Raw genomic sequence first — 13094 nt, 5'->3', positions numbered from 1 at the left:
ATATAAGAATTTTTTAACCGCTAAAGCACTTCAAGAAACTCTATATACAATATAAGGCTTCTAACAGAACATGATAAACAAGTTCAAGGATATAGATTCAGTTATGCAATGACAGTGAGCTGGTCGAAAAAGAGCGATGATGACAATAACTAAAGTGTCCTATCAGAAGAAAAAGATGATTAGCTAAAGATTAACAGCACAAAGTTCTGACATGGAAGGTTGAATCCTATCACCCTTGTTCTCCATCAAGATTATAATACAGTGCAGTTGAAATATATTCCCTATCAGAGTAACTATGACAAAAAGCTTCACATAGACAATAGTCTATAGCTTATACAAGTTATCATCATTTAGAGGAGTTTAGATAGACTAAGAAATCATGCATAGCTCATATCCACTTCACACTCAAACTACCCAATTACCATGATCAAATAAATAAAACCCAAAATACAACAGCTACAACCATACTCTCTAGTGAAGGCATTTCCCTTCTCACATATATTAACAATACTTGCCTTTGGCTTACACTGTAACTTGTCGCCAATACTAATTGCAAAGCATCTGCACATTGTGTTAGGTATCAGCCCATTACAAGGTAACATGGATTTTGGTGATCCAAAATATATAAGGATAATAATTGTATGTTTAGACAATTATTATAAGATATGTTTTGGTCACATAGTTAGAAGAGGATTCTTGGGTATTAACCCAGTTGGAATTGGATTCTGATTTGAGTTGAAGATTTCAGAATTGGATTCCAATTGTAGTTAGGTATTTAAGAGTTAGAGTTAGATTCTGATTTGTCTAAGTTTGAGATGGCTATATATACATAGTTATATTGTGTTTGATAGGTGTGCTCAAGATGTAGACTTAGGTATCGCTTGCGGGCGGATACTTGAGTAGTAGACTTGAGTATCCAAGTTTGGTTTGATTGTATTATTGATAACGGTTTTGATTAATAATACAAGTTGGGACGTGGATTTTCCGCGTCAAATATATTGTTGTGTGTGCTTTGCGTTAGAAGTTGAATCTCGTGTTTTTTCCTAACAAGTGGTATCAAGAGCCGAGGTCAGGATCGTGATTGATGGGGTTGAGGATAAATTCGGGATTCAATCGAGAATGCAGAGTATGGTGAATTTTGTTAGCAGGAATAGGCAAAGTTACGTGCGGTATGTCGGTTGACTTGCACCGTGGATCAATCATGATGGACTCAATATGGAAGAAGATTGGATGGTTCTTCTAGAGGCCGGAGGATTGTGAAAGCAAGGATCGGGTGACTCATGGATGGAAGAGCACTCGTGGTTGATGCACGTGATTTTGTAGATGGATATACCGTTTTGATAAAAAGCGGTGGTTGGGAGTTCATTAAAGTGAAATTTGGTGACACTCAAAGTTTGGAAGAACGAGAAGCGGAGATTCTTGTTCGAGGGGAGGCATTGGCGGATGGACGCCGGTGTCTTCATCGTGATTGTTGATTGTATTGGGCTGAAGGGGAGGATTGTTAGGTATCAGCCCATTACAAGGTAACATGGATTTTGGTGATCCAAAATATATAAGGATAATAATTGTATGTTTAGACAATTATTATAAGATATGTTTTGGTCACATAGTTAGAAGAGGATTCTTGGGTATTAACCCAGTTGGAATTGGATTCTGATTTGAGTTGAAGATTTCAGAATTGGATTCCAATTGTAGTTAGGTATTTAAGAGTTAGAGTTAGATTCTGATTTGTCTAATGATTAGTCCATATTTTTGCATATTTAAGTGCCTATTTTTTGTTTATTTTTGTAGTATTAATCGCTTATTTATTTTATTTCAGGAAATTGTAGATAAATAAAGAAAGAAGAGAAAATGCAAGAAAAAGAAGAAAAGGGAAAAGAAAAGAAGAAAATCAAAGAGAGTTGGCAAGCAAGGGGGCACATGGATGGCTATGATTTACCCAACACACTTCACACATGGATGGATTAGATTTAGCCACCCTACCCCTAAACCCTACATTTCTAGCTATAAATACCCCCACCCCCTTTACTTGTAAGGATAATCTTTTTAACCTAGTCTTTTCCTAGTTGGTAGGTAGTATAGTGCTAGATCTTCTTTTGTTCTCTCAATTTCATACCATATTTGTAAACACTTTTATTTTTAATGCAAATCTTCTTTAAGCTTAATCTTGTATTGTCTTAATCTTCTTGCTCCAAGTGAAATGTTGCTTCTTAGTACCACCATATGCTTAATTGCTTTTTGGGAAAAAAAGAAGTCATTGAGCTTGTGATTAGTGTAGATTTGCGATCTTTTAAATTAGTAAATTAAATCCTAGCACAAAATTAATTTGTGTTAGGGTTTAGATCTAAAACCCCAAATTTTCTTGTTCTTGATTTTATTGCTTAAATTGCTAATTAGTAATTATAAAAATAATTAAAAAATTTAGCTATTAAAAACCCTCGTTTAACAAACCCAGTTTACTATTACTCTGTTTCGGTTAAAACAAAACCCTCTCCCCTGTTTTCACTTTCCTAAACCCCTGCTCTGTTTTTAATTAAATCAAACCCAGATCCTTTTTTGTTTTCTTGTATTAACTAAAGTCTCACCTCCTTTTGGTTACAAAAACGAATTCATCTCCTCTGTTTTTATGTTTCTGCTTGCCGAGTTGCCACCGAGCCCACGAGTTGTACTGAGTGGTTTGTGCTCGAGTTGGTTGCTGCGATTTGTCTGAGTCTGCTGAGATTTGTTTGCTGGGTTTATGTTCATTGTAGAGTTCGAGTTTGTTTGTTGCTCTGTTCCGGCGAGTCTGAGTTTCTTGGTTTTCTTTTGTTTTGTACCGAGTCGCAAGTCTGGTGTAGTCTGTAGATCGAGTTCCGAGTCGATAGTTTAGTGCCGAGTTTAGTTCTGTAGCTGAGTCGAAAACCCTTGTCCCGAGTCGTTTTTGCTTGCTGTTTCCGAGTCATTGTTCACCGATTTGTTTCGTTCGTGTTGTTGGTTTGAGTCAGTAGCTTGTTTAGTTGAGTTGTTTTCTTTGTAGCGAGTCACCGCCGAGTTCTGAGTCTGCATCTTGAGTATGGGTCGAGTTTGTTTTTCTGAGTTTTAGTTAGTCTGAATCTGTGTGGCTGGGTTCGTTTGCTGTTTGGCTGAGTTTCTTTTAATTTCTTGCTGCGTTTTTGTTTCTTGTGTTTTGCTTAGTCGAGAGTCCTGAGTCGCCACAAGTCAGTGTTTGCTGTGGTGTTCTGCTACTTTTTAGGCTGGGTTTGCGTTTTCGGTTAAGGATACATGTCATGGTAACTCTTGTTTTAAACTTTCGGGTGCTGTGTTTCTTCATTATGGCATTAATTTTGATATGTTACTGAGCCTGCTTTTGTCTTTGTTAGTACTGAGTATTATTGTTTTATCTTGTTTTGTATTACTAGTCGCAAGCTACTGTATTGCATGGTGTTGATTTCAGGATAATAAGTGTTCCATTATTCACTGTTGAGTTTTCTTTTAGTTTCGTTTTAATTAGAAAACCCATTTTCTCAATTTTTAATAAATCTTGAATTATGAGTTTAATTTAGTTTATTAACTTTTTTTTGGTTTAATCGTTTGTTTTTATTAGTAATCAGTATTCGTTTTTCTTTAATTAGTCAAATCAAAATCAAGACCAAATTGTCTAATTCGCCTAGATTTTATTTTAAAGGTGTCGAAAATTAATTTTTAATCTCTGTGGACGAATCATAAATATTAAAACGGTGATCGTGCGCTTGCGATATTTAAAGGTAATATTCTTAGCACATCAAGTTTTTGGCGCCGCTGCCGGGGATTAAAATTAATTTTTCGCACCTTTATTTTTAATCTTTCGGATTAGTTTGTTTCTCACTATTTTTGTTTTTATTTCGAGGAGGATTATTCGGGAATTATGGAGTAAAGTGGACAAATTTTGCTCGGATTTGGAAGCTTGCTTTGGTATCCCGTATCTCTCCACTCTTATTTTTCGTTTTTATTTAGAAAATCACAAACAAATCTGAAAATTGAAAATCACAAAAAAATAAAAAAATTAAAATCCAAAAATATTAGTTAGAACTACATAATTGTGCATCATGCATTTAATCACTTAGGAGCACATCATTTAGATTTTAATTTTTGTTTTTAAATTTTCGTACCTTAAATTGTGGTGATCGCTGGAGGACCCAAAGGTACGTTAATTTCTTTTCTTTAGATTAAAACACGTAGTCTAAGCATCCATAGTTGTTTATCGCCTTTATTATCTCGTTGTGTGGTGCATCATTTTAAATAAATCTTAAGGGCAAAACCCACTCACAAGATAAGGGAAGGGATTTCATCACTCTTTCCTTGGCCCACAACGATTTAATTACTTCATTTTGCATTTCCCAAGCCTTTTAATAAAATTGAATTAGACGTTAGCCCCTAGGATTTCGCGCTCAACTAGGAAGGTACCTAAAAGACGAGGTAATCTTTAATTATTCCGACTTTTCGGTGTCTAGGACAAGCGAAAGCTTACCTGGCCGATTAAGGTTTGGTGTCTAAGCGCGGAGATTGGCCTCTTGGCAATGCCTGCTCCAAACTGGCCAGACCGGTCCGAATAATTTTGGATTTATCGAGTTTTTGGTGGTCCTTAACGTTAGGAGCAAGGTCTAGTTCTCATTTTTTTTAGGGAACCCTAGAATTAAGTTTTTCTTTCACTTTTACACCCTTTCTTTTGTTTATTTTATTTTTCGCACTTATTTGCTACGTGTTTACTATCTAGTTTATGCGAACTACTTGGGTTAGGAGCGAATCGTCTAGATTAATTAGACCGATCATCGAAATTCCTTCTTCGTCCTCTTCGGACTCCGAACCCATAGAAGCTAGCGAACCGATAGTAAACATGGCGTTGTCTCTTAAAGACCGCTGTTACCCGTCCCGTTCTGCTCAACCATCATGTATCACTCTTCCTCCCGTTAATGGGAATAACTTCGAGATTAAGGCACATCACATTAGTATGTTGCCTAAATTTTTAGGGAGTGAAGGTGAGGATCCCTATCTTTTTATCCAAGAATTTGAGGAGGTTTGCGGTTTGCAAAAACTCCAACAATTGAGCGAAGATTCCATTCGGCTTAGACTAATCAACTTTGCTTTAAAAGAAAATGCTAAAAAATGGTTGTATAGTCTACCCGTCAATTCTATTTCCACTTGGGAGGGGTTTGTGGTAATGTTTCTTAAAAAGTATTTTCCAAACCATAAAACGACTCGAATTACAAATGAAATAAATCAATTCCATCAAAGGGAAAATGAGTCATTTTGGAAATTCTTTGATCGTTTCAAAAATCTTTTATCACAATGCCCCCACCATGGAATAGAGAAATGGAGACTTTGTAAGATTGTTTACGAGGCCTTAGATAGTCAAACAACCGCTTTGTTAGAATCTATGTGCCAAGGCAAATTCATGGAAAAAGATGAGGACCAAGGGTGGGAATTTTTCGAGGACTTAGCCGAGAAAACAATGTTATGGGAGTCTACTAGGGAACCTAAAAAGTCGATCGAGGCGTCTAGTTCTAGGGGTTTGCACTCGATAGGAAACAATGTGGCAACCGATGCCAAATTAGCAACCCTTACTAAGAGACTCGAAGCTTTGGAGTCTCATAGTGGCCCCTCATCTTTGCCTATGTTCCCGAACTATAATGCTTCCCATCCCGAGATCCAACAATCTCATGATTTTGAGCAAGTGAACGCGATGTTTCAACCTAAGCCGAGAAACGATCCTTTTGCACCAACCTACAACCCCGGGTGGAAGAATCACCCGAATTTCTCGTGGAACCAAGGTCAAAACTTTCAAACTCCACAACCTAATTTTCAAAGGCCCAATCCTAACGCTTTTCCGAATTATCAAAACCCGAGTCAAGCTCCGTTGAATCCTACCGGTTTTAATGATTCGGATAAGAGACTCAATTCCTTAGAAAAGAGCATCGAGGCCTTAGTGAAATCGCAAACTAACCTGACCCAATCCCAACAAACTTTCATGCAAACTTTAACTCAAGATAGGCAACTTTTGCATTCTAATGTGCAAGCCGTCTCTAAGTTAGAGTCCCAATTGAGTCAATTAGCGAGCACGTTGTGTGAACGAGAAAAGAACAAATTCCCTAGTCAACCGGAGCCGAACCCAAAATTTCCATTTAATCAAAGACCCCCGGATAATGTGCATTCGGTCATTTCTCTTAGGTCGGGTAAACAAGTTGATACCCAAGTTGGTGAGAACCTCGGTAACAAAGGAGATTCGACTTCTAATCCAAGTCCACCCATTACTACCATTAATCATGACAAACCCGAGTGTTCAAAAGCCCGTGAGGAGTCGAGTGACCCAAACCCGGAACCGGAACCCGAGTTGCAAAGTGAAGTAGTCTACAAACCAAGAGTCCCTTACCCACAAAGACTTATTTCACCTAAGCAATCGGCTCAAATGGAGAAGATTTTGGAAGTGTTTAAACAAGTCAAGGTCAACATACCCCTTTTAGATGCAATTCAACAAATTCCTTCATATGCTAAGTGTCTTAAGGAGTTATGTACCCATAAGAGAACCAACCATGTCCCTAAGAAAGCTTTCCTTACGTCTCACATTAGTTCGATTCTCTCAAACCAAATTCCCGTGAAATACAAGGACCCCGGTTGTCCTACAATTTCATGTGTCATAGGAGAAACTTTTGTGGATAAGGCGTTACTTGATTTAGGGGCTAGTGTTAATCTCCTTCCATATTCTGTCTACCAAGCTTTAGGTTTAGGGGAGCTCCGCCAAACCAATGTCACGCTTCAATTAGCCGATCGATCCGTGAAAATTCCTAAGGGAATGATCGAAGATGTGCTAATTAAAGTAGGTGATTTTGTGTTTCCCGTAGATTTCGTCGTCCTAGAGACCGAACCGGTTAGGAACCCAAAGAATCAAATTCCCATCATCCTAGGACGACCCTTTTTAGCTACATCCAACGCGTTGATTAATTGTAGGAATGGCTTAATGAAGCTAACATTTGGCAACATGACAATCGACCTCAACATCTTTCATGTAGGGAAACAATCCGATGATTTCTATGATCAACCCATGGACGTTAATCTAATTGATGAAATAGTTGATCAAGATCTCATGAATCCTAAAGATGCCCTTGAATTTTGCTTAAAACATTTTGGAGAGGATTGGGATGTTTCCGACTACACACATGAGGTCAACCAAATGTTAGAATCCACCATTCCGACAACAAGTCAAGAGCGTGATGTTGAACCCGAGCATTTGCCTTTACCTAAGAAAACCGTTGAGTCACAACCGCCGGAAATAGAACTCAAACCTCTTCCCGACACTCTCAAGTATGCTTTTCTAGGCCCTAACGAGTCATATCCCGTTATCATTGCCTCTAATTTGACTTTGTCACAAGAAGAAGAACTTTTAGGAATCCTTAGAAAGCATAAGGGAGCGATAGGGTGGAGCATCTCGGACATTAAAGGAATTAGCCCGACGATTGTCCAACATAGGATTCATTTGGTAGAAGATGCAAAGCCCGTGAGAGAACCTCAAAGGAGGTTGAATCCTCCCATGATGGAGGTAGTTAAGAAAGAGATTCTTAAGTGCTTAGACAATGGGATCATTTATCCCATTTCCGATAGCAAGTGGGTGAGTCCCGTCCATGTAGTGCCTAAGAAGTCGGGCATCACTTTAGTGACGAATGAGAACAATGAGCAAGTTCCCACACGTGTCCAATCCGGTTGGAGAATGTGTATAGACTTTAGGAAGCTCAATGCCGTCACTAGGAAAGATCATTTTCCTTTGCCTTTCATCGATCAAATGCTAGAGAGGTTAGCGGGTCATGCGTTTTATTGTTTCTTAGATGGTTACTCGGGATATTTTCAAATCCCAATCGCACCCGAGGACCAAGAAAAGACCACCTTCACTTGCCCTTTTGGAACTTTCGCTTATAGACGTCTAGCTTTCGGCCTAACCACGGGCCCGTCCACGTTCCAAAGGTGCATGACTAGCATCTTCTCGGAAATGATAGGTGACTTTCTAGAAGTCTTCATAGATGACTTTTCCATCTTTGGCCCGTCTTTTCACCAATGCCTTAACAATCTAGATCGAGTGTTGAAAAGATGTGAGGAAACGGATTTAGTGTTAAATTGGGAGAAATGTCATTTCATGGTTAAAGAGGGAATCGTTTTAGGACACAAAATTTCTGAAAAAGGGATCGAAGTAGACAAGGCTAAGGTCGACCTAATAGCTAATCTCCCACCTCCCAAGTCCGTTAAGGAAATTCGCTCTTTCCTTGGACATGCGGGATTTTATCGTAGATTCATCCAAGATTTTAGCAAAAAGGCTCGACCTTTGACCAACCTTCTAGCTAAGGATGTCAAATTCGAATTCACAAGTGAGTGTGTTCATGCCTTCGAAGACCTTAAGAGAGAATTGACTTCGGCCCCGATCATGAAGTCTCCCGATTGGAGTCAACCTTTTGAGCTTATGTGTGACGCATCCGATTATGCCATAGGAGCGGTTTTAGGACAACGAATAGATAAGAGGCCTCATGTCATTTACTACGCTAGTAAGACCTTAAATGATGCCCAACTCAATTACTCTACCACCGAGAAGGAACTTCTAGCCGTAGTCTTTGCCTTAGAAAAGTTTCGTTCTTATCTTATCGGGTCCAAAATCATTGTTTACACCGACCATGCCGCTCTTAAGTATCTTTTCTCTAAAAAAGATTCAAAAGCCCGCTTGATTAGATGGGTGTTGTTGCTCCAAGAGTTTGACTTAGAGATTAGGGATAAGAAAGGTTGTGAGAATGTCGTCGCCGATCATCTCTCTCGATTAGTGGTTGAATCCACTAACGACTTGCCCTTAAGCGAGTCATTTCCCGACGAACACCTTCTCTCAATTTCCACTCTCCCTTGGTTCGCCGACATAGTCAATTACTTAGCAACCGGTGACATTCCCTCGACATGGTCCAAGAATGATAAAGCCAAGTTCTTTTCTCAAGTGAAACATTTCTTTTGGGACGACCCGTATCTCTTTAAACATTGTCCCGATCAAATCATTAGGAGGTGTGTCCCAAATAGTGAGTTTCATAGCATCCTCTCGTTTTGTCATGATCAAGCATGTGGAGGTCATTTTAGTGCGAAAAAGACCGCCGCTAAAATCCTCCAATGCGGTTTTTATTGGCCTAGTTTGTTTAAGGATGCCGCCGAGTATTGTTCCGCATGTAGTAGGTGCCAACATCTAGGAAGAATCACTAGGAGGAACATGATGCCTATGAGCCCAATCCTTATTATAGAACTTTTTGATGTGTGGGGCATAGATTTCATGGGCCCATTTCCTAGTTCGTTTGGCCACCTTTACATCCTTCTCGCGGTTGATTACGTTTCTAAGTGGGTAGAAGCCATTCCGACCCGGTCTAATGACAACAAAGTTGTCCTTCGCTTTCTTAAAGAGAATATCTTTTCTCGATTTGGTACACCTAGGGCTATCATTAGTGACCAAGGGACACATTTCAAGAACCGTCAATTCGAGTCTCTTCTTAAGAAGTACTCCATCACTCATAGGCTTGCTACCCCTTATCATCCTCAAACTAGTGGCCAAGTAGAGGTCTCAAACCGGCAAATTAAGCAAATCTTAGAAAAGACGGTCAACTCAAATAGGAAGGATTGGTCCACCAAGTTGATAGACGCCTTATGGGCCTATCGGACCGCCTTTAAGACCGTCTTAGGAATGTCTCCTTATAGACTCGTGTATGGTAAAGCTTGCCATTTGCCGGTTGAGTTAGAGCATAGGGCCATGTGGGCCATTAGAGAATTGAACTTCGACTTACCCACCGCCGGTAGTCATCGGAAGTTACAATTGACCGAGTTGGACGAACTTAGGAATGATGCCTACGAAAATGCTAAAATTTACAAAGAGAAAACCAAGGCCTTCCATGATAAAACCATTTTGAGAAAATCCTTTTCTCCCGGCCAAAAAGTTCTTCTCTACAACTCTAGGCTTCATTTGTTTCCCGGTAAGTTGCGTTCTAGATGGGACGGTCCTTACATTGTTCAAGTTGTGTTTCCTCACGGTGCTGTTGAAATTCAGGATCCTAAAAATGGTAATGTTTTCAAAGTTAATGGTCAACGTCTTAAACCATTTTTAGAATTGCCTATTGATTCGGAGGAAGAGGTCATCCACCTCATCGACCCTTGATCATGTAATTTGCTTCAGTAGTTAATAAAAATCCCCTTCATCTCCTATTCAGGTATTTTTCCTCTTTACTCTCTCATTTTAATTCTCTCTTTTGCATACATTGAGGACAATGCATGATTTAGGTATGGGGAGGGCTTTAGTGTAATTCCTAAAAAAATGAAAACCCTAAAAAATGAAAAATTAGAAAAATCCAAAAATAGAGATGTTTTAGCTAAGTTGTCTTTCCCTCACTTGAACTTTAGTAGTAGTTGGTGTTAGCATGTTTTCGAAAAGTATATATATGTAATGTCTTTTAGATAATTTGAACGTAGTTGAGTAAGATTGTCTTTTTGAAACTTGTATCGACCGATTTGTACTTGTAATTCCAAGATGGCACACACATTTGCACAAGACCTTTGATGAAGAGATTGTCTAGTGATATGATTCGATACCTGAGAGAGAACCCACATGTTGAAACAATGTCGAATCGAACCTTTGCGAATGCAAAAAGAAAAAAAAGAAAAAAAAGAAAAAAAAGAGAGATAGAAAAAAGAAAAAAAAAGAAAAGAAAAGAGGAATAAACTACTTCAATACCCATTGTTCTTTATAGATAAATTCTTTAGATAAATGGGCAAAAGTAGATTGGCTAGTCTCGTTTTGTGGCCTTTGTTACTCGAGCAATTAAGTCCGTCGGGGGATTTCAAAACCTAGTGCCCTAAGACCGTTTGGTTTGGGAGTCACTGACCCAAAGCTCGCTACATGGGTAACATTGTTTGCCTAAGAAAACGGACAAAATAAAGTCAATGCAAAAAAAAGAAGAAGAAAAAAAAAAGAAAAAAAAAAGAAGAATAAGAGTTTGTGAAGTTTGGCTAGATATTTGTTTCGATAGAGATTGGGTCAGTTCAAAATTGGTTGAAAAAGAGAAAATGTTCTTAGACAATTAGGATCCATCAAAGGCCTTAAATTACTTACACTCCTTGGATTTCTAGTAAATCTTTGTGTCGATGCAAGTAGATTAGAGACAACTGTATCTTGATTATTAGTAGATGAGTCTTTAAGTCATATTTTCCTTAAAAACGCTTTTTGTTAACACCAACGAAATTAGAGTAGAGTCGAGTAGACACTTGCTAGAATGTCTCAAAGATTTTATGGGTATATCTTCTGTAAACCCTTAGGAGACAAAACTCCTCTTTTAGAGATCGTCTACGAGTTTAACGGGTTGGTGAACCTAAAATCACCCGTCACGCCTACGAAAAGGAGCCTAGGAATCGCATCTAGTTTTCTTAGTTTATTTTCTTTTCTTTTGATTTTTACTCGAGGACGAGCAAAAGATAGGTATGGGGAAGTTTGATTAGTCCATATTTTTGCATATTTAAGTGCCTATTTTTGTTTATTTTCGTAGTATTAATCGCTTATTTATTTTATTTCAGGAAATTGTAGATAAATAAAGAAAGAAGAGAAAATGCAAGAAAAAGAAGAAAAGGGAAAAGAAAAGAAGAAAATCAAAGAGAGTTGGCAAGCAAGGGGGCACATGGATGGCTATGATTTACCCAACACACTTCACACATGGATGGATTAGATTTAGCCACCCTACCCCTAAACCCTACATTTCTAGCTATAAATACCCCCACCCCCTTTACTTGTAAGGATAATCTTTTTAACCTAGTCTTTTCCTAGTTGGTAGGTAGTATAGTGCTAGATCTTCTTTTGTTCTCTCAATTTCATACCATATTTGTAAACACTTTTATTTTTAATGCAAATCTTCTTTAAGCTTAATCTTGTATTGTCTTAATCTTCTTGCTCCAAGTGAAATGTTGCTTCTTAGTACCACCATATGCTTAATTGCTTTTTGGGAAAAAAAGAAGTCATTGAGCTTGTGATTAGTGTAGATTTGCGATCTTTTAAATTAGTAAATTAAATCCTAGCACAAAATTAATTTGTGTTAGGGTTTAGATCTAAAACCCCAAATTTTCTTGTTCTTGATTTTATTGCTTAAATTGCTAATTAGTAATTATAAAAATAATTAAAAAATTTAGCTATTAAAAACCCTCGTTTAACAAACCCAGTTTACTATTACTCTGTTTCGGTTAAAACAAAACCCTCTCCCCTGTTTTCACTTTCCTAAACCCCTGCTCTGTTTTTAATTAAATCAAACCCAGATCCTTTTTTGTTTTCTTGTATTAACTAAAGTCTCACCTCCTTTTGGTTACAAAAACGAATTCATCTCCTCTGTTTTTATGTTTCTGCTTGCCGAGTTGCCACCGAGCCCACGAGTTGTACTGAGTGGTTTGTGCTCGAGTTGGTTGCTGCGATTTGTCTGAGTCTGCTGAGATTTGTTTGCTGGGTTTATGTTCATTGTAGAGTTCGAGTTTGTTTGTTGCTCTGTTCCGGCGAGTCTGAGTTTCTTGGTTTTCTTTTGTTTTGTACCGAGTCGCAAGTTTGGTGTAGTCTGTAGATCGAGTTCCGAGTCGATAGTTTAGTGCCGAGTTTAGTTCTGTAGCTGAGTCGAAAACCCTTGTCCCGAGTCGTTTTTGCTTGCTGTTTCCGAGTCATTGTTCACCGATTTGTTTCGTTCGTGTTGTTGGTTTGAGTCAGTAGCTTGTTTAGTTGAGTTGTTTTCTTTGTAGCGAGTCACCGCCGAGTTCTGAGTCTGCATCTTGAGTATGGGTCGAGTTTGTTTTTCTGAGTTTTAGTTAGTCTGAATCTGTGTGGCTGGGTTCGTTTGCTGTTTGGCTGAGTTTCTTTTAATTTCTTGCTGCGTTTTTGTTTCTTGTGTTTTGCTTAGTCGAGAGTCCTGAGTCGCCACAAGTCAGTGTTTGCTGTGGTGTTCTGCTACTTTTTAGGCTGGGTTTGCGTTTTCGGTTAAGGATACATGTCATGGTAACTCTTGTTTTAAACTTTCGGGTGCTGTGTTTCTTCATTATGGCATTAATTTTGATATGTT

Source organism: Daucus carota, chromosome 4, assembly GCF_001625215.2.
Source record: "Daucus carota subsp. sativus chromosome 4, DH1 v3.0, whole genome shotgun sequence".
Taxonomy (NCBI): Eukaryota; Viridiplantae; Streptophyta; class Magnoliopsida; order Apiales; family Apiaceae; genus Daucus; species Daucus carota.
Note: the sequence above shows the minus strand (reverse complement) of the source record.